The sequence below is a fragment of the Urocitellus parryii genome, chromosome 8 (genome assembly GCF_045843805.1).
Source record: "Urocitellus parryii isolate mUroPar1 chromosome 8, mUroPar1.hap1, whole genome shotgun sequence".
Lineage (NCBI taxonomy): Eukaryota > Metazoa > Chordata > Mammalia > Rodentia > Sciuridae > Urocitellus > Urocitellus parryii.
The window spans coordinates 75,230,316-75,251,218 of record NC_135538.1 but is presented as its reverse complement, the minus strand read 5'-3'; the positions used below and the strand labels follow the sequence as shown (position 1 = coordinate 75,251,218).

The following is a 20,903-nucleotide window of genomic DNA, read 5'->3' as shown; positions in this document are numbered from 1 at the left end:
ATATCCTAGCAATGTTCATTCATCAGGAGAGAATTTGAATTCAAAACTGTTCTTAAAAAAAGCTATTCTTATCTTTATGAGAAAATTGCTATTACATTTATCAATAAGAAAGGAAGAGCTAAGAGATTCTTTAAGTATAATTTCAACTGTCATAATTTCTTGACTGATTGTAAAAATATTCGTAAGAATATTTTTTTTTACTTATATATAACTTACCTACAGGGTGCTATATGAATGCTATTTTCTATGTACTATGGTATGTAAAAAGCTGGATAGTATAGTCTTCCACCCTTTCCAAAAACATAAGCATTTGCTAGGAGATTTTGTCCTTGGTCCTCTTATCTTCTCATAGTCAACCTGCTCTTGCTGGGTAATTTCACTATGCCAGTTACACCAGAATGTTGATGATTTCAAATCTTTGTCTTCAAACTCATATCTCTCCTGAACCCCAGACCCCATAGTCAACTTCTTGCTATAATTGGGGGTACCACAGTCATTGAGACTATAAGACCCACATGGGATAATAACATGATTTCTGAGTGGCTTGAATTTAGATTATCAAGATGGGCTTGGAGATGTAGATGTCTGGGCATCACTTCGGGATAGAGTACTATCATTTTCTCTTTTGAGACAGAGCTCCATCTTTAAGACCTTCCTTGAACTCATCTCCCATGAAAGCAAAGAGAGAGTGAAGGAATATCATCATCTTGAGGAGCCTAAAATATTGGCTAGGTGTAGTACATAGTCTCTGAGACTTTAACCGACTTTAACTGCACTGCAATAGAAGCAAACTTGCCATGCATTAAAATTAGCAAGCTCATGATGTTAAATAAAATTGCTCATCGGACACTCATGAAAAATGACAAGACATACTTTGTTTAAGTTAACTACAGTGGGGAGAGGGACTTGTATATAGAAGTTAACTCAAATTTGCAGAAACAAAAGGCAGAAGTCTTTTTAAAAACATTTCTATGTGCTCAAGGGAAATACTGAAGGATGTCAGTGGGGATGTGTTCATTGTGTTGGTGCTTATCACAGTTAGGCTCCTACTCTCCCACAGACTGGGTGGGGGCAGGGCTAAACTTCTTGAAGATTATATTTCAAAGTGATGGCGCCCAGGTCCTTGAGAAAGATATTCCTGGAATGTAGAAGATAAATCCCAAAGAGAAAGTAAATTCACAACTGCAAGTTTTCTAAAATAAGTGCTCAAGGAAAGGGAGGTCAGGGGCCTGTTTTGGCTGGACTAAATGGTAAATTCTTTTGACAGCATTGAGTTTTCTCAGGCACACATTTTAAGAGGTCTGGGATTGTCCTCTTAGGAACACAGCCTTGAGCTGATGGAAACTATTCTAATGTTTGTTCCATCTCTTGAGGTTTGGGGAGAAGTGAAAGAATTGTGCTTTCAGTTGCAGTTCTTACAGGCCAAGGTAAGGTCAAGAAAAGGGCTCAGAAGAATCTGATTCAAGTTTAGTCAAGGACAGAGTCATTGTCAACCACAGTGGGAATCTGCATAAAGTTATTCTATCACATTGGTGCTCTCAAAGAATTTTTAAAAAGCTGTTAATTTTTTACTCTACTTTAAAAAATAGTTAATACTTAACATCTTTTGTAAAAAGTAAAAGTCAGACTAGATGAATTTGAGGTGTCTTATCACCAATGGCCAAGAGACCAAAATTTAACTCGTATTTGTGAACTGTAGGGCTAAGAAGAGAACTTATTAGAGAAGCAAATTATCCTACAACTCATGAGGCTGAGGCAGGATGATGCCCAGTTTGAGGCCAGCCTCAGCAACTTAGCAAGACTCCACTTGAAACAAAAAAATAAAAAAGGTCCAGGGATGTAGCTCAGTGGTTAAGTAGCCCTGGGTTCAATCTCCAGTTAAGAAGAAGAAGAAGGAGAAGAAGGAGAGGAGGAGGAAGAAGAGGAGGAAGAGGAGAGATATGAGCAGATTCAGGTTATATTTGAAATTGAATAATTTTCAAATGGATTAGATGTAAGAAAAGGAAGAATTATGGGGGCACATGGATTTGTGGCTTGAAGGAAATACTGGGGAAAATAAGTTTGGGAGGACGACATGAGTTAAATTAAAAAAGAAATGTGAATTAAGTACTGCATATATGAGTCTAGAATTTGGGGAAGAGTTTGAGCTCAAGATGTACATTTGGAAGTCATCAGCATATAGATAATATTTAACACATCACCTTTTGGATTTGAAGAACACAAGAATGAAACATTGTAGCCAAATGGCCAGATAAGGCAAATACAGTTCTCTCTATCATTTATTACACTAATTGTAGTTATTATATATTGCATATATGTATTTTATATGTTAAATGTTCCCTTAGGCACACTCAGGAATAGGGGGAAGAGAAAAAGAGAGACCCTGCCATTATGTTTCATAGTACTGTAATGCTCAAAAGTATATATTGATTTCTCACATCAACAGTGGTGCACATGCTAAGAAAAACAGTATATTCACTGCATGATATAAAAGTAGAGAACAGAAGTTTCTGTTATTATCTCTTGGTGCATTCCTGAATTATTACACAAAAATTATAGTAAATGCAAGGACTTTTAGTTGTCACTCTCCTTGAATTAAAGAGTGTGGAACAGAAGAGCTTTATATGATATTTCTCCCAGAGGCCCATCTGAAGCCATGCTACATTGTATCATTTATGATTCCTGCTGATTGCAGTAAATATTTCATGGCACATTCCCAAAGAGTGACTGACAGTTTGGGCCTGTTGCAACCAGCAGACAGTTTGATTATGGTTTGCTGATTCCACATCTCCATTTCTCAAATACCTGAGTAGTTAATTCTCTATGAGATTGTATATTATCCAACAGCAAGTTGAACAAGATTGTATATTATCCAACAGCAAGTTGAACAACACTTCAGCCAATGCTTTGAGATATTCTTTTTGAAAGGTGTCTTTTTCATTGACTTTGTACTCCGCCAAAGTATAGTCACATTCTTAGTGACTATATCCTTAGTCATATCCTCACATCCTTAGCATTATAGCAGTTTCTTAAATATTACTGTGTACTCAAAGTTTAATTAACACTTGGGGGAATTATAAAGGGAAATTGTGTTCTGATTCTTGAAGTTACTGGAATAAATGATTATTTCTTTCAAGCTTTAATTTCCCTATTTATTCAAATGAATGCTATACATTACTATTTAATAAAAACTATATCAGACAAGTTGTTTCTAGGCTTGCTTCTGGTGATTCAGAATTTTCAACTCTCCAACATGTTCTAAAGTGGCATGGTGGTTTAAAGCTGATATAGCCCTAGCATATCCAGCAATGCTAGGCATATAGTAGAACTAAAAGTATTAACTCAAAATTATTTGCATCAGGTAGTTACAGTTTTAGATCCCCTTTCTGCTTCCTTAAGGCTGCAGTATTGGAGACATTAACTTTACAAGCCTCACTTTCATCATCTATAAAATCAGGCCAAAATGGTCATCTTATAGGGCTTTTTTAAGGATTAAATGATGTAAAGTGCTTAGAGCAATGTTTGGCAATGCTAGCATCAATTAATTGTAGTGATGAGTTCTGCTCTATATCTCTCACCCTGTGACTTTTACCCATCTGGGCTACAAGTAATGCAATCTAAAACTTACATTGTTTCAAAAGGGTTACTTTAAGTAAAACAAGATTTCAAACTTTTAATATTTTTTTCTGTACTGGGGATTTAACTCATGGGTTCTTTACCACTAAGCTACATATCCAGCTTCTTGTATTTTTTTATTTTGAAACAGTCACAAGATCTCAGTAAGTTGCTGAGCTAGCCTTAAATTTGCAATTTTCCTGCCCCAACCTTCTGAGTAGTTGTGGTTACGGGCATTTGTTACCACAACAGGACAAATTTTCAAATTCTTCAAGAGGATCTGGATGAATAAGTGAGCCAATTCCTCCATACTCTCTCCCTTCCCATCTTCTGAAAACATGAAGATCTTCTGAGCTGAGGGAAGGGAAATGGGAGTTAGAGTACAAAAGTGTTAGGTTTTAAATGTATCCTGGCCTCTATCCACCTAGCCCACACTACAAACTGTCAATATGGCTTGCAGTTTGTGCACTAAAAAAAAAAAACAAAACACAACAACACCACCCATCTTCCAAGTATAGTGGTGCACACCTGTAATCCCAGCAACTCCAGAGGCTGAGGCAGGAGGATCACAAGTTTGAGGACAGCCTCAGCCACTTAGAGAGACCCTGTCTCAAAATTTAAAAAAGAAATAAAAGGGCTTGGGATGTGGCTCAGTGATAAAGCATCCCTGGGTTCAATCCCCAGTACCAAAAAGGGGGGGAGGGGAAAAAGTACCCATCTAAGAAGGAAGTGAGAGGTAGAATCTAATTCATATCTCCTTAACTAACCCTAGTTTCTTATGCTGAGCTGGGGAAGTGAAGCCTTTTCTTCCCACAAAAACACCAAACCATAGTGAATGGGACTGCAATGACTCAGAGGTGATTACTTTATCTAATTCACAGGAGACCTGGTTGTGTCCTAAGTAGACCAATTTCGATGGAAACATTGTGGGCATTGTCTTGCGCTCCCTTCTCAAGTCCATAAAGTATGGGCCACCATATTCTGGAAAATATGAAGCAGAGGTGATTAAGGGACAAATTGTCTGATGAAATTGGACCAATTGCAAATAGGCCAAAGGTCTGATGCAGTTCTACAGAGTTTTCACACAGTCCAACCAGCTCAGGAAGCAGCCAGTTATGTTCTCTGACTGAGAATGGTCCAGATACAACCCTACTTGCATGAAGAACTTGAGAGGTCTTTAGATCCAGATAGAAGAATTTGCTATGAAAACCTCAGCAGATGACAGTAGAGAAAGCTAAATACCCTTGAGGACTGCCTGACATTGAAGAGGATGCCAGGATGTAACAAAAATGGAAGACCTTAGGTGAACAAGCATTTTTATCAACATTATTAATATATGATTGATACCTAGGGACTCAATAAACACTTGTTCAAGGACTAAAGGAACCAAGAATAGAATTAGAAGTGAAGACCCATGTTTAGGTACTCCCTTTCCCCTGATGCCAAGGTGTATTAATTATCTACTATTAAAGTTTTTTGCCACTTAAAACTATATATATACATTAATCTTATAGTTTCTGTGCATAGGGGATGTTAGCAAGGCTTTGATGAGCACCTCTGCTTAGGGTCTTATGAGCCTGAAAACAAAGTGTGGCCCAAGGCTGTGATCTCATTTGAGGCCTGACTAGGGAAGAACCCACTTCCATGTTCACTCAGGTTGAGAGATATCATTATTATCTTTATATTGGTGAAAGTGTTTCTCCACTCTAACTTACACCCAGTGGTCATATTTCTATCCTCTAGTGCCACCAAAATTAAATTTATCTTTTATCTAATAATTCTTTAAATATTTTAACATGAAAATATTGTCCCTCAAAATTTCTCCAAGTTAGTATTCCTCATCTTATTAATCATTTATCATGCAAAATGATTCTAGACTTTTCCATTGTAGTTACTCTTATCTATGCATGCTCAAGTGTATTTCTCTCTCTCAAAGATTAGTGCCCAAATTGGGTTTTCCATTTTTTATTAAAATTTTAATACAGAATTTCCTAAAGTCTGATAAATGATATTAAACTCTCTGAACAGTAAAGTGGTGAAGCACTTTTAAGACAATGGGAATCACTTCCTTTAAAAAACCAACAACTCAGAATATAGTAGACTCAGGTTTTAATCATTTAAATAAATTTTCTTCTCATCATTTTCAGCTTTGTCATCACTTTTCAACTCTTCATAAATGCTAACATTTATTTTGATTATTATAGTAACTGTTGCCAGTAATAAAGCCATTGCTGATAGCATCTGCTTATAAAATTTAATTAATTGAGAAGTAGATAAATTAAAATGTAATTATGATAAATTATATACCATCTTATGTCTTTAAAGAAGGTTATACAAGAATCCTTAGAATGTTATGAACAAATGGTAGATACATCTGCATAAACATTAGCAAAATCCAAGTGGAAAATCAATCTGATCAGAAAGTAGAACAATTTTATACAGGTTTGGTACTTACCACTTTCCTGTTGCCTTATCAGGCAATGGCTTTTGATTTCTAGTAGATGTTCAAAGATGGCTGCGTGTTAGGAAACATAATTGTAACATTAATGGTGTGACTTAGTACTTTGATAACTACACATACGTAACTCTCTTACCAGATTTTCCAATTTGTTTGAATAGCTTGCAAGCCAATGTCATCAAGCTGCTCTTATTACCAATTCAAGTACAGCTGGATTGGTAATAACCTCATTAGGATCCTGAACCAGTGGTTTCCAAAGAGAACCTTGCAAATGTGCAGCAGCTGTTAGAGGAGGCCTGGGTTGTTTGGTGGCTGCTTTTATATGTTTTCTGGTTCTAATGGGCAAAGCGGGGGAAAAGATCAAGATTTACAGGGTTCATTCTTACACCTGCAGCATATTTCTGGACAACCAAAAAAAAAGGAACTCATAAAACGTTTGTCTGTTTCAGCAAAATTTAGTAGCTTAAAACTTCCCTATTTAGTAATCTGAAGCAGTTTTATAAAGGTTTAAAATTTTCCACTTGCTTTTCAGTGTTATCCATTGTGTCCAACTCCTCCATCCATTTTCTATTGGCTTCCCTCCTCTTTTACCTCCAAAGCTTTTTATTGTTGTTGTTTGTTTTATTTATTTTTCATTGTTGTAAAATACACATAACTAAAATTTATTACCTAAACCACTTTTGAGTGTAAGATTCAGTAATCTTAAGAATATTCATATTGTTGTGCAGTTTTCAGAACTCTTTTTTTGTTTGAAGTCTGAAACTCCTATACTCATTAAACAATAATTTGCTGTTGCCCTCCCTGCTAGGTAATCTCTAGTCTACTTTCTGTCTCCATAAATTTCACGCCTCTAGATCCTCATATAAATGGAATCATACTGGCTGGCTAATTTCATTTAGCATAATGTCTTCAATGTTATTCATGTTATTATATGTGTAAGAACTTTCTTCTTTTTATTTTTAAAGGCTGAATAATGTCCCATTATACGTATATACTACAGTTTGTTTATCTACTTAGCAGTTGATGGACACTTGGACTACTTCCCCCTTTTGGTTATTGTGAAAAATGCAGCTATGAACTTGGCTCATTTTTAAAAACCAGTTCTCTTTGAGAATTCATTGCTTGCTTGCTTTTGGTTATATAGCCAGAAATGGAACACATGGTCATTCTATTTTCAATTTTCTTTCAAACCATACCCAGTTTTATTAAGGATACTCTTCATAAACAATCATGTTATTTCAGGCAGGACATGGGCTGACAGTCGTCAACAGGATACAACAACTTTCAAACTCTGTTATTAGTTGAACTACCAAAATCATAAATCCACTATAAAACCCAGTGTGACACTCTGAATAGGGAAAGTTTAGAAAGAGTTGACATTTCGCATTTAGCAATTTGTTTAATATCTTTCTCTAAGTCGACCCTGACTTTCAAGAAGTGGAATGAAAATGACAGAATTTGGGGAGGGTCAAGTTCCAACAGGTCTCTGGGTCTAGGGTAGTAGATCTGCTGGCACTCTGATGGCAGAGTGGGAGAGGGGAACATAAGATGAATTTGAGTTTTTCTACACCACAAGGCATTTGTGCCAAGGTGACTGTGTGTGCAGATGTCAGGGAATTTCTCTGGGAAACAAGAGGAAGCTTCTCAAAATTAGCAGGGAAACACATTTTCCTCACAGCAATCCAGCTTTGGAGATATACTACAAGCAACGTATGCTCCTTCCTACCCCCTAAATAACAATGAAGTATTCTGTGTGCTAATAACATAGTCTTAAAAAAAAAAGAAAAACAAAATTTTGCATTTTTATAAAAACTTGATAAAAGTATTTCAAATGTACAGTCACCAGTAGTTATCAAAAACGCACACACATCCCTTGGCTTCTGTGGCACCTTCAGCTTTCTGTGACTGGTCAGTTTGGGCATCTCCAGTTTACCAGGGCTCTTCTAATTCTTGTCAGTGTCAGATTTCCCCCTTTTCCCTTTGAGTACCACTATCTCTTCCTTCTTTGCAGGGGTCCTTTTAGGTTTAGGCTCTGGCTTTGGAGGAGCAGGTTCTTCAGACTACCTTGCAGACCTTCTCTGTGGATCATCTTTCACCTTGGCTTTTTCTCTATTCACACCTCTTTCAGCCTTTCTCCTAGGCATGACCCTGATTGCAGAGGGAAGTAGAAACTACCAAGGAGATGCAGCAGCACAAGGTTCTGGTTGGTCAGGTGTCATTCTTGGCTCCTCTTCTTCACACTGCTCCCTATTTTTATTTTTTTTAAAAAAACTTTTGTGTTGTTTTCCATAGAAGCTGATTTTACATTCCCACCAATAATGCTCAGGGATTCCATTTTTTTTTCCCGAATTCTTAGCAATACTTGTTGTTTTCTGTGTGTTTTTTTTTCTTTTTTAGTATTAGTTGTTATGAGCAGAATTGTATCTCCTCAAAATTTGTATATTGAACTTTCAACGCCCTGTATTGTCTCATGATATAGCCATATTTGGAGACAGGGCCTTTGGGAGGTAATTAAATTAAAATAAAGTCTATCTTGAGACAGCCAGCACCTTGCCAGGGTAATTTTTCCTGCTCAGAAGGGGATAAGCCACCTGAAAAAAAATACAGTCTGAAGTAATTAGTGAAGAAATAAGAGACAAAATCAGAAAAATAGCTTTAAGGGAGTGCCTGATAGTTTCTTCCAGTTCAGAACTGGAACAGAACAGCTAGAAAATGGCTCCAGTTGTTTATTTATTTAAGGGAGTACATTAAAGGGAGGCATAAGGTTTCAGTGGGTGAAATCTTGCTTCATGGTGTCTTGGGATCAACTGGTTGATTAGCATCTTGGCAAGCCACACCCATCTCTGAGAGGCTGTGTTGCTTGTGGCTCCAGCAGGTCACCCCATCTCCTGTGCTATGTGGAACCTGGCAGAACTAGGTAGAATGTTACATGTATTTGGGCAGTTTCACCAGCAGGAGTACCTCTACCAGTTCCCAGATACCAGACTTTCCTACCCAAAGTCTTCCATGCCGATTTGGTTCATGTATAGTACACGGATGGCTTCTGACAACCTTTAGGTTAGGCCCTAATCCAATTCCACTGGTGTTCTTATGAGAAAAGTAAGATATGCAGAGAGAAACCAAAGATGAGCACACAAAAGACAATACATGTGAAGACACAGCAAGAAAGTAGCTATTTGCATGTCAAGGAGAGAGGGTTTGGAAGAAACTGAACCTGCCAGTGCCTTGATCTTGTGTTTCCAGGCTCTAGAACCATGAGGAAATAAATTTCTGTTCTTTAAACCACACAATCTATAATATTTTGCTATGGCAGTTCTACCAGACTACAGGTCTGGTAGAATTTTACTTCAAGTAAAATGTATCCTTTTCCCAGGACTCCCACAACCATTTCAAATATTCTACATTTATGAAAGATTACTTTATCTTATTTATGACTTAAAATTTCACCTAAATCCATTTTTTTATACCTAAGGGATGTGATGTGGTATCTCACTAGGATTTTAATTTCTATTTCCCTAAATATTAGTGATGTCAAACATTTGTTCATGTGGTTTTTAGCCATGTGTATATTTTCCTTGAAGGAATTCTTGTTCAAACTTTTTGCCCAGTTTTTAATTGGGTTCCTGATTTTTCAGGAAATGAAATGAAAGTGGCAGAATTTGTGGGGGTCAAGCAGTAGGTCTCTGGGTCTAGGGTGGTAGACCTGTTGGCACTCTGATGGCAGAGTGGGAGAAGAGGATATAAGATGAATTTGAGTATTTCTACACCACACACATTATCATCACTGATGATGATGAGTTATAGGATTTCTTTATATTTTGTATGACTACCCCTTATCAGATATGATTTGAAATATTTTCTCCCATTCTGTGGGTTGCCTTTTTACTATATGGATTGTGTCCCTGCGATAAATTTTTTTAATTTTGATGTAGTCCAATCTATCAATTTTTTCTTTTGTTGACTATGCTTTTGGTGTCATATCCAAGAAATAATTGCCAAATCAATGTTATGAATTGTTTCCTCTGTTTTCTTCTAAGAGTTTTATAGTTCCCATTATGTTTTGGTATCTAATTCATTTTGAGTTAATATATGGGATAATGTACCAGTCCAATTATTTTGCATGTGGATATCCAGCTTTACAAAGCTGAGTATGGAAAATTAATCCTTTGGTCTAAATTGAGTCTGTAATTCCCTAAAGATCAGTTTCCAGACTCCCCACATGGGCCCTGCTATGTATGATAAAGCAGGGTTACAAGATGCAGGCTGGAAGTATGACTTTGGGAAAGTACAGTTTCAATACAGAAAAGAGCCTGTGCTAGGATACTTCAAGTAAAATGTGTCCTTTTTTCCAGGACTCCCACAGCCATTTCAAATATTCTACGTCGTATGAAGGATTACTTTATCTTATTCATAACTTAAAATTTCACCTAAATCCATTTTTTTATACCAGGGGTTGAACCCAGGAGTGCTTAACCACTGAGCCACATCTCCAGCCCTTTTCCTTTCTTTTCTTTTCTTTTTTAAAATTTTTTGAGACAGGGTCTCCCTAAGTTGCTTAGGGCCTCTCTGAGTTGTTGAGGCTGAATTTGAAACTGCAACCCTGCTGCCTCAGCCTCCCAAACCACTGGGATTACAGGCTAACACACCTGGCCTAACTCCACCTCTTGTTCTAGCACTTCCTCACAGGTTTTGACTGGTTCCATTCAGTGAGATCCTTTGTGACTTCTCAGGCACTCACATGAGAAGCCCACTCACAACATGGAAGCCCAAGGTTAAGTATAGAAAATCAAGTCACACCTGTGGGCCTATCCTAATAGGATGTGGGAGCTGACAGAAAAACGCATCTTTCCTTCGTCCTTTAGTTGGAGTTCTCAGATGCATTATGTAAGGCTTCACAGATGGTGCAGGCAGAATAAAATACCAGTCACCTGGAGCATATAATATATGCTCTTATTTTCATCTCCACCATCCCCCTTTCTGCCATGCTTCTCCATGGAGTCCCATCACAAATGAGTTACAACCTCACAAACCTTTGTCTCAGGCTATAATTCCAGGGGAACGTAAGCTAAAACAGACATTGTAGAGTTACAGAGTACCTTGCTCCTGATAAAGTATCTACCCATCCAATTTGATGTCTTTCTGTCCTGTTTCCTTGGCTGAGAAGGGATCAAAGAAAAAAGATAATGGAGAATCTGGAGGTAATTTTCTGTAAGTAGTAATTGAATTCCTCTACATCTCCTTGTTTTATTACTGTAGGAAATGGATACATCTCAAAATCTTACCACCAACTACTTCCGAGTGGCTGGAATGGAGAAAAAAAAATGGACAACAATGTCATCAGGGACACATTTCTTGATATGCCATTTGTTAAATATGGGAGTTTTCTACCTCATGCTCTAGGAAACTGATACATAAAGAGTCTTCTTGCTGAAGCAGAATGGAAGGCAGTTTCCTGGTAAGTTAAACAGATATACTGAGTAACACATAGTTTTGCTTACTGGTAGGAATAGAAGGAAAATAAGAACATGGGCCAATGGGGAGAAACACTGAGCTAGAAGTCAGGAAATTGTTTTGATCAGCTCTGTTACCAAGACAAGTAACAAGTGCCAGCTCCACTCAGCAAGCAGGTGCCTTTCTTTTGGTTTCAGCTGAGGTTCCAGGAGCTACAGCTGGGTAGGGCCAGAGAGCATGAAACTATAAGGAAGGGTCTTATATAAAATTGAGCCCTGGAAACAGAAATAGTCTGAAGGCTGCTGTGCAGAGAGGCAAAGAGAGAGTTGCCACCAGGTGACCATGGGAAGGGATCAGAGGAAGAGAAGCAGAGTCCCAAGGCAAAACCAGAGCAAATCTCTTTAACAAGCCCATATACATAGCAGGTATGTTTTATGTTGTTCCATTGCCACAATGCTGGATAGGAGATTAACTCTTAAGGACACCAAGTCAGTTCAAATATCCTCCATGTCTTGTTACTCAAAGTGAAATTCATGAACTAATGCATTGGCTAACTAATGCAGAATCTCAGCTCCATTTCAGATCTACTGAATCTACTGCCTTTTTTGTTTGTTTCTTTGTTTGTTTGGTTTTGGCACTGGAGATTGAACCCAGGGGTGCTTTGCCACTTAACTACACCCTATCCCTTTTTAACTTCTATTTTAAGATAGAGTCATGCTAAGTTGCTTAGGACCTCACCAATTTGTGGAGGCTGGGCTCAAACTTGCCATTCTCCTGCCTCAGTCTCCCAAGTTGCTGGGATTTTAGGTGTACACCACCACGCATGATTTGGCCTGCATTTTTAACAAGGTCACTGGTTGATTCTCATGCCCCTTAAAGTTCAAGAACTATTGCCAGTGAATCAATTGTGTTTGCATGTTTCCAGGTTGTCTATGAGTACCTTGTTAAGGATTTCCAACAGGGAGGAAGAGGCATAATTCCAACAGGCATCTTAGGAAGTATGCCTGGACACTTGGGTTGTCATGGTGAGTCATACTGATATTTAGTGGCCAGGTGCCAGGGATGCTTAAACATCCTGCAAATTATGGGACAATTCTACAGAGTAAAAAAAAATTGTCCTCTCCAAATGAGAGTAATTTTCCTGGTAAGAAACATGTTGGCAATTTCTTCATCTGTAAAATAAGCATTTGGGTTTATTTGGATTTCAATGTTTCTCCCTTCTCTAAGACTCTTTTGTTCTACCACTGTTTTCACATTGATTTAGAAAATTCTCATTGCTCCCTCTAATTATGGCTTCTATGTTCCTAAGTCATTTTTATTTAGACAATCCAATGGAACTAGTCATGGGGATTAACCATAAATTCATATCATTCCCTCATAAATATAACTTGCCCATTTAGGTTAAGACTCAGAGAACTCTTTTAGTCAATTATGATGCTGATAAAATAAATGCTTATAATCAGCAAAGATTTTTGCTAGGTAGCAATTTAAAGACCTTCCTTGTCTGGTCAGATTTTAGCTGAAGTGACTGTCTCCCCACCTCACCCCTAGCTGAAGATTTTGCTGGGTTGGCATGGGAAAAGGGACATTGAGGAGATGCCCTTCTCTAGAAACTTTTTCCATTGTCTCTAAAGAAAGAACAACTGGGGCTGAGATACAGCACTCGCCTAGCACAGGCGGGACCCGGGTTTAATCCTCAGCACCATATAAAAATAAAGGCACTGTGTTGTGTCCATCTACACCTAAAAAATAAATATTTTTAAAAAGAAAGAAAGAAAGAAAGAACAACTGATGGCAGACACATGGAGGGTCATAAACAGGGTCTGGTGAACCTGATGGTATTGAGAACCCAAAGGACAATGAGAGAATCTGAGTAAAGAGTTGGGCTCCTGACATTGTGGTATCTCTATTTAAAAATGAAAATATTTGTGCTGTCAGGACAAGGAAAACATCTATTGAAAATGTGAATCTTTGAATGAAAGATAATGTCCATCTATAGAACAGGATTTTCCACTGTGACACACACACCAGCTACAAAAGTTAAAAAATGAAGTCACAGAAAAAGTCCCTCCAATTACCACAGTAGACAGCAGTATCCTTTTTAAGACAGTTCAAAATAATAAAAACTTGCCTAAATGTTTTATTTTAATATAAAATGTATATATGTATATGATTTGTTTGCCCTTATTAAAAGCTGTTTTTTGGAATCTGCTGATTTCAGGACTTCCTTAACCACTTTTTTTGTATTAATGATATGTAGAAGGCATTTGCTGTAACATCCACTTTCAGTTTCATTAAAGTAGAAGTAGAACAAGAATTTAAGATAGGAGATCATGGTGCAGAGTTCTAATTTTTTAAAATTCTACTAACTGTTGCCAAAGGATTCAATTGTTTTCATAGAAACAATAACCTTTTTACTTTTGACATTCATATTTATGTTTACATTAAATTAATTCAAATTACATAATTACAATAACAAGTTGGACTGGCATGAACAAGTTTAGTAATCAGCACATTAACTCTTAAGTTTGCCATTCAGCATGTAGGGACAGTAGGGCAGGGTTCATATATGAACAGTCTTCTGGCCATGAGTATTTGTCAAGTCATGAGTTTGTGTGCCTTTTATAAAGACAGTGGAGAACACCTGTTAACCTGCAAAATCACTGATGTGGAGGTATCTAAATAGCTGTCTATTATGGACTGAATGATATGCTCCCTCAAAATTCACATGTTATGAGAAGTGTACTTTCTCAATTTTGAAGGTGCAAGATTTTGTAATGCAGATTTCCCAGGAGAATCAGTGTTCTGATAGACTATCTCAAACAACATGCATGTACAGAAGATTAAGTTTTGTCAGACAAATTTGCAATTTGAAAATATACTTTTCAAACAATCATCTTACTAGAAATTTAGTACTTACTATGTGCCAAGAAGTGTGCTTACCTGAGGACATCAGAATAATCTGTCCTCATTTTGAGGAGAATCCTTCATTTCTTTTTGTTTTGTTTTCATACTGAGGATTAAACCCAGGAATACTTTACCACTGAGCTATATTACCACCCCTTTTTATTTTTAATTTTGAGATGGGGCCTCACTAAGTTCCTAAAGGTCTCCCTAAATTGCTGAGGCTGGCCGTGAACTTACAATTGTCCTCCATTAGCTTCCAGAGTAGCTGAATTATGTGTGCCCCACTGTGCCTGGTAGAATCCTTCATTTCTAAGACATATTTTCTCTTTAAAAAGTTTTCACTTTTAAAGTACCTGTAAAATAATGATGAAATTTTGCCAGGTATGATGGTGTGTACCTCTTTTGGGCAGAAGGCCAATGCAGGGGGATCTCAAGTTCAAGGCCAGGCTGGGAAATTTAGAGAGACCCCCATCTCAAAATAAAAAATAAAAAGGGCCAGGAATGTAGCTCAGGGATAGAGTGCCCCATTGCTCAGTCCTTAGTATGACTAAATAAATAAACACATAAATATGTTGGTGAGTTTGAAATGTGAATGTAATGAATGGAGTATGAATGTATTTTGAAAATTTGAAGTATTCTAGCATGTTGAATAGTTGTTAATCTTTTTAGAATGAATAAATCTTTTTAGAATGAATACTTATATATACAGATATTCAAAACTATCAGATTATATCTTCCTATTTGGATATGGGAAATGTACAAGGATATTATTTTCTAGTTGTACCCAAATAAATGTATGATTGCAATTGTAGTTAAGCCATCACCATTATTTATCATTATTTAATCTCATAGTACTTTTTGAATATATAGGTTAACATTTGATTTTATATAGATTATACTGTATCTTCTATGTCTCTTGAAAAAATAAGTAAAATAAGTATTTTAAGTAAAAAGTTATATCCAAGGAAATTGGATTCCATTATAGGAATTGGAAACCCATTTATAGTGAATACTATTTCCCTCAATGGTTGTGTTTAATTTTGAAATCCACTATCTTTGAGTCTTTAATACTTTGTTCATTTTCTTATATAACAAATACTATTGAGTGATCTATGGGAATGCTATCTATCATCAACCAACCAATTTTAGCTTTACAACTAAAATGAAATCTTCAAAAAACTCATACATTGAAGTGCTAACATCCAGTGTAGCTATAATTGGAGTAAGGAAGTAATTAAAATTAAATGAAATCGTAAGGGTGGGGTCCTGAGCCTGCTGGATTAGTGTTCTTATAAGAAAAAATCCAGAAGAGCTGGCTCTGTCATACCAGGATAGAACACAGCTATAAGGCAACAGTCTGCAAGCCAGGAAGAGAGCTTTCTCCAGAAACCTACCCTGCTGGACCTGATCAGAGGTTTCTAGTCTCCAGTTCTGCTATTTAAGCCATCTGGTCTATGGAATTTTTCTATGGCAGCCCAAATAGACTAATGCACTATCCTTTTATCCCTAGTATTTAATACTATTCCTTTGTATAATATCTTGGGTTCTGAGGAACAATTAATAGCAAAAGACAGTTGGGAAATACAAAATTATTCAATGTGTGGAAAACTGACTTAAAAGTGTAGAATATAAGTTAATAGATCCTGATAAGTACCACATTTCAATTTTAATTCATGCAAATATTGAAATGTTTTAGACGTCTAATTCTAGTAACTAGTTACTATATACTCAGCTCCTGAGTCTATGACTAAAAAATAACCTTTGATAGTCTACTATAGGCTAGACAACTTTCCTTTTGTAACATCTGTTAACAAGAGTCTCATGGTATTACTATAACTATGCTTTAAAATGAGGAAACACAAATAAGGAGCAAGACAAAAATATGACTATTATTTTTCTTTCTACTGGAAGTTTCACTCAGTGTAAGACCTGAGAAAAATAGAGATGTTAAGAATTAGAAAATCTTACAATTGTCATCATTTTTAATTTCTGTTTTCCTACATTAAAATATCCAGGGGAATCAACAGATAATGGTTGTGCAAACCAACTGTATTCTTTTTTTAATATTTATTAGTGTTGACGGACCTTCATTTTATTCATTTATTTATATGTGGTGCTGAGAATTGAACCTAGTGCCTCACACATATGAGGCAAGCACTCCACCACTGAGCCACAACCCCAGCCCCAAGACTATATTCTTAAAAACCAGCAACAAATAGTCCAAAAGTCTAACTTTTGAAGATATCATTAATGTATAATAGCAGTAAAGCATACCACTAGAATAAATATTTTATAATGGTGAAATATTTTTATAAAGAAAAATATGAAACTTTAAAAAAGACAATAAGGAAACTAATGTTGATGAATGGCAAGTCTCAGTAACAAAGATATGAGTTTTCCTGAAATCCAAAAATCCAACAGGCATTTTTGATGAAAGTTAATGAATCTACCCTAAGTCCATATGAATGAGCAAATAGCCAGCAATTGCCAAAATAATTTTGAAGACCAACAAGAGACTCATTCTCTTAGGTATCTTGTATCTTGTATCCTGAAACTATAGTAATTAGAACAATGTGATTTAAAACAGCATGACTCCACAGGGATAGACAAATAAATTGATGGAAGGCTTAGAATGGGGTTCACCTATATATGGAAACTTGTGATGCAGTAGAGGAGGCATAAAAAATCACTGGGGATGGGATTCTAGAATAGCTGACTGTCTACACTGAGAAAAAAATATTTTAATCTCTATTTCATATCATTCCCCTCAAACAAATTTGAGGGAAATAAAATTTAACTTTTTATGTACACTAAAAGATATCATAATTAAATGAAGACATTCTAAACTGAAGGAATTTAATTATAATGTATATAATTGATAAAGGATTATTACTTAGGAGATCTAAAAGTAGTCCTCCAAGTCATTAAAAAATATTCTAATAGAAAAAAAGATCAAAAGACAGGATAGAAGTTCATTGTGGAAGAAGAAACTTGAATGAGTAATAAAAATAGGAAAAGATTGGTAATTGTGTTAGCTTTTCATCGTTGTGATCAGAATGCCAGGAACAAGCTATAGTCCCCAAGGGTATGCTTCCAGAAATCCACCTCCTCCAGCCATACCCCACCAACCTGAAGTTATCACTCAGTAGTCCTGTCTCTGAAATTTGCTGTATTATGGACCACGCTTTCAATACATAAGCTTTTGGGAACATTACAGATCCAAACCTTAACAGTAATTAAGAAATACAAATTGAAAATGAAATTCCATATCACACCCATTGGATTGGCAAAAACTAAAAAGTCTGACCATTCCAAGTATTGAAAGGATGTGAAGAAACAGGACTATCAGACACAGCTAGAAAGAGCATTATCCATGAAAGCCACTTCGGAAAGCAATTTAAAGGTGAAGGTGAAACTATTCATACTCTGTGGCCTAGCGATTCTATTCCTAAAATTATACTCTGAGAAATTCTCCCATATGTACTTGGAGTCATGTACAAGAATGTTCTCTGTAGAATTGTTTGGGATAATAAAGAACTAGAAATAATCTAAATGTTCAAAAAGAAGAACTGATAAATAGTAATGTAATCAAATCACAGAATAGAATACTATAAATACACTAAAAATGACCTAACTAGTGTTGTATGAAAGGAGAGAAGGTTAGCATTCCCCTTGAAAAGAATGGAAGAGGTCCTCGTCCTGACAAGCATATGATCAAGGCATTGCCACCTATTTTGTGGAATCTAACCATCATTTTTCTAGGAATTAGAACAGAGATCTTGCACCTAATAGAGGAAAAAGTAGGCCCAAATCCTTATCCTGTCAGAGTAACTGACTTCTTCCTTAACAAGACTCACAAAATTCAAGAAATAAAAAAGAATTAATAAATGGGGTGGACTCAAACTAAAAAGCTTCTTCTCAGCGAAAGAAACAATGAGGTGAAGAGTGAGCCTACATTTTCAGAGCAAATTTTTGCCACACGCAAGTCAGATACAGCACTAATCTCCACGATGTATCAAGAACTCAAAAAAAAAAAATTAACTCCCAAAAAAAAAAAAAAAAGCCCAATCAATAAATGGGCTAAGGAGCTGAACAGTCAGAAGAAGATATACATCCAATCAATAAATATATGAAAAAATGTTCAACATCTCTAGCAATTAGAGAAATGCAAATCAAAACTACTCTAAGATTCCATCTCACTCTAATTAGAATGGCAGCTATTAAAAATACAAACAACAATAAGAGTTGGCAAGGATGTGGGGGAAAAGGCACACTCATACATTGCTGGTGGGACTGAAAATTAATGCAGCCAATATGGAAAGCAGTATGGAGATTCCTTGGAAATCTGGGAATGGAACCACTTTTTGACCCAGCTGTCCCACTCCTCAGTCTACAACCAAAGGACTTAAAACCAGCATACTACAGGGACACAGCCACATCAATGTTTATAGCAGCACAATTCACAATAGCTAAACTGTGGAGCCAACCTAGATGCCATTTAGTAGATGAATGAATAAAGAAAATTACACACACACACACACACACACACTGGAATATTATTCAGCATTAAAAAAAGAATGAAATCATAGCATTTGCAGGTAAATGGATGGAGTTGGAAAGTATCATGCTAAGCAAAGTAAGTCAATCCCAAAAAACCAAAGGCCAAATGTTCTCTCTGATAAGTGGATGCTGCTCCATAATGGGGGGGGTACATGGGAAAAATTGAGGAACTTTGATGGGGCAAAGGGGAGGGAGCAGTGATGAGAGGGTTATGGGGGCAGGAAAGATGATGAAATGAGATGGACATCATCTAGGTAGATGTATGACCGCACATAAGGTGCGATGCTACATTGTGTACAACCAGAGAAATGAAAAGTTGTGCTGCAATTGTGTACAATGAATCAAAATGCATTCTGCTGTCATATGTATCTAATTAAAATTAATTAATTAATAAAAACAAATAAATTTTAAAAAATAACCTAGCTAGAGGTATATGTTCCAACATGATTGTATAAAGAGACTAACTTCATTTTTCATGTTTGAGCATTGACAACTGTTGTCCATCTAGATAAGAAGGTCAGTGCATTCCACTCATCCTTTGGCACACATTAGGAGTCCAAACCTTACAAACCCCCAGCCAGTGCAAAAGAACTCTTCCCTGGCTCCACCCCAAGCCATTCTCTTGGCTTTGCTCTTGCTTCACTCTCCTATCTGAACCCAACCCTTTCTCTTTGGGGAAGTTTTCTGCCCTTTACTGTGTGAGCAATAAACTTTATTTAATAACCATTGATGCCTATGTTTCATTCCTCCCAACATCCTTGTAAATTCCTGGGTGGGGGACAGCCAAACATTCCGCCAGAGATACTAGATACAAAATGCGATTCTAAAAAAGACAAAACCACTGAGAGAAAGAGAGAACAGCTTACAGATGGTTGTAGAGACTATGAATGTTGTTTACATAAAGTTCAAAAATTACACAAAACAATATTGTAAAATGTATTACTTATTTATACACACATGTTAAAGAAAATCATGTGTGGAATGGGAAATATCAAATTCAAGACCAGGTACCTCTAGTGAAGAAACAGCTAGAATAGGATTGGGACAGAGTACACAGGGATTTCATATATGTCTGGAGAACTTAGACAATGAGGTACAAGGTCATTTGTTATCATATTTTCTAGACTTTTCCTTGCACCTGAGATACTTCATAACTTTTGAAAGAAAAAGAAAAGGAGGTGTAATTTAGAATTCTGACTGAACCTCCTGTGAGAGCAATACTTGAAAAATGTACCAATAATACATTCCTGGTGAAAATGTGAGGTTTGTTTTTCCCTGAGAAGAGTGGCTTTTAAATTGTAAGCAGCAGACTTGGGCTAAATATGGAAGAAGTGAAGATATAGGAGAAATGGACCATGTATTAGTTTTCTTTGGCTGCATGACAAATTACCACAAAGTCAGCAGTTTAAAATAACATCCATTAATTGGTACACAGTTTTGTGAGTCAGAAGTCCAGGCAAGAGTCTGGGGATATAGCTCAGTGGTAAAGCCCTTGCCTAGCATGCTAAAGGCCTTGAATTCAATCCCTAGTACCAAAAGCAAAACAAAATAAGTCCCAGCACAGCATTATTGGGTTCTCTGCTTAGTGTTAAAGGTTGAAATCAAATTATGAGCCACATTGTATTCTCATGTGGAGGCTGCAGAGAAGAATCTTTTTCCAAGTACATGTTGACAAATGTAAGATTTTATCTATTGTTGAATCCCTCTCATGTTTAGAATCTCTGATGTCTTCTTTCACTTATCTCTAGAACCAAGTTTAAAGGACTTACATGAATATGTTAGGTCCAGTCATACAATCTGCCTATCTTAGGATCAAGTGATATGGACCTTAAACACATGTGCAAAATTCCTTTACGGCAATACCTAGACTTGTGTTTGATTGAATTATTGAAAGAAAGTGAATGTATACCAG

The 20,903-nt window shown here is 36.5% G+C and overlaps 1 non-coding gene and 1 pseudogene across 1 annotated transcript; one reads left to right on the top strand and one right to left on the bottom strand.

The window, feature by feature from the left end:
* Positions 1 to 7,912: 7,912 nt before the first annotated feature.
* On the bottom strand, positions 7,913 to 8,217 carry LOC113198059 (non-histone chromosomal protein HMG-17 pseudogene; annotated as a pseudogene).
* A 9,851-nt stretch (positions 8,218 to 18,068) lies between these two features.
* On the top strand, positions 18,069 to 18,190 carry LOC113198697 (U6atac minor spliceosomal RNA). The gene has a single exon (XR_003302887.1). It is a non-coding gene; the product is annotated as a U6atac minor spliceosomal RNA (small nuclear RNA).
* The last annotated feature ends 2,713 nt before the right edge of the window (positions 18,191 to 20,903 follow it).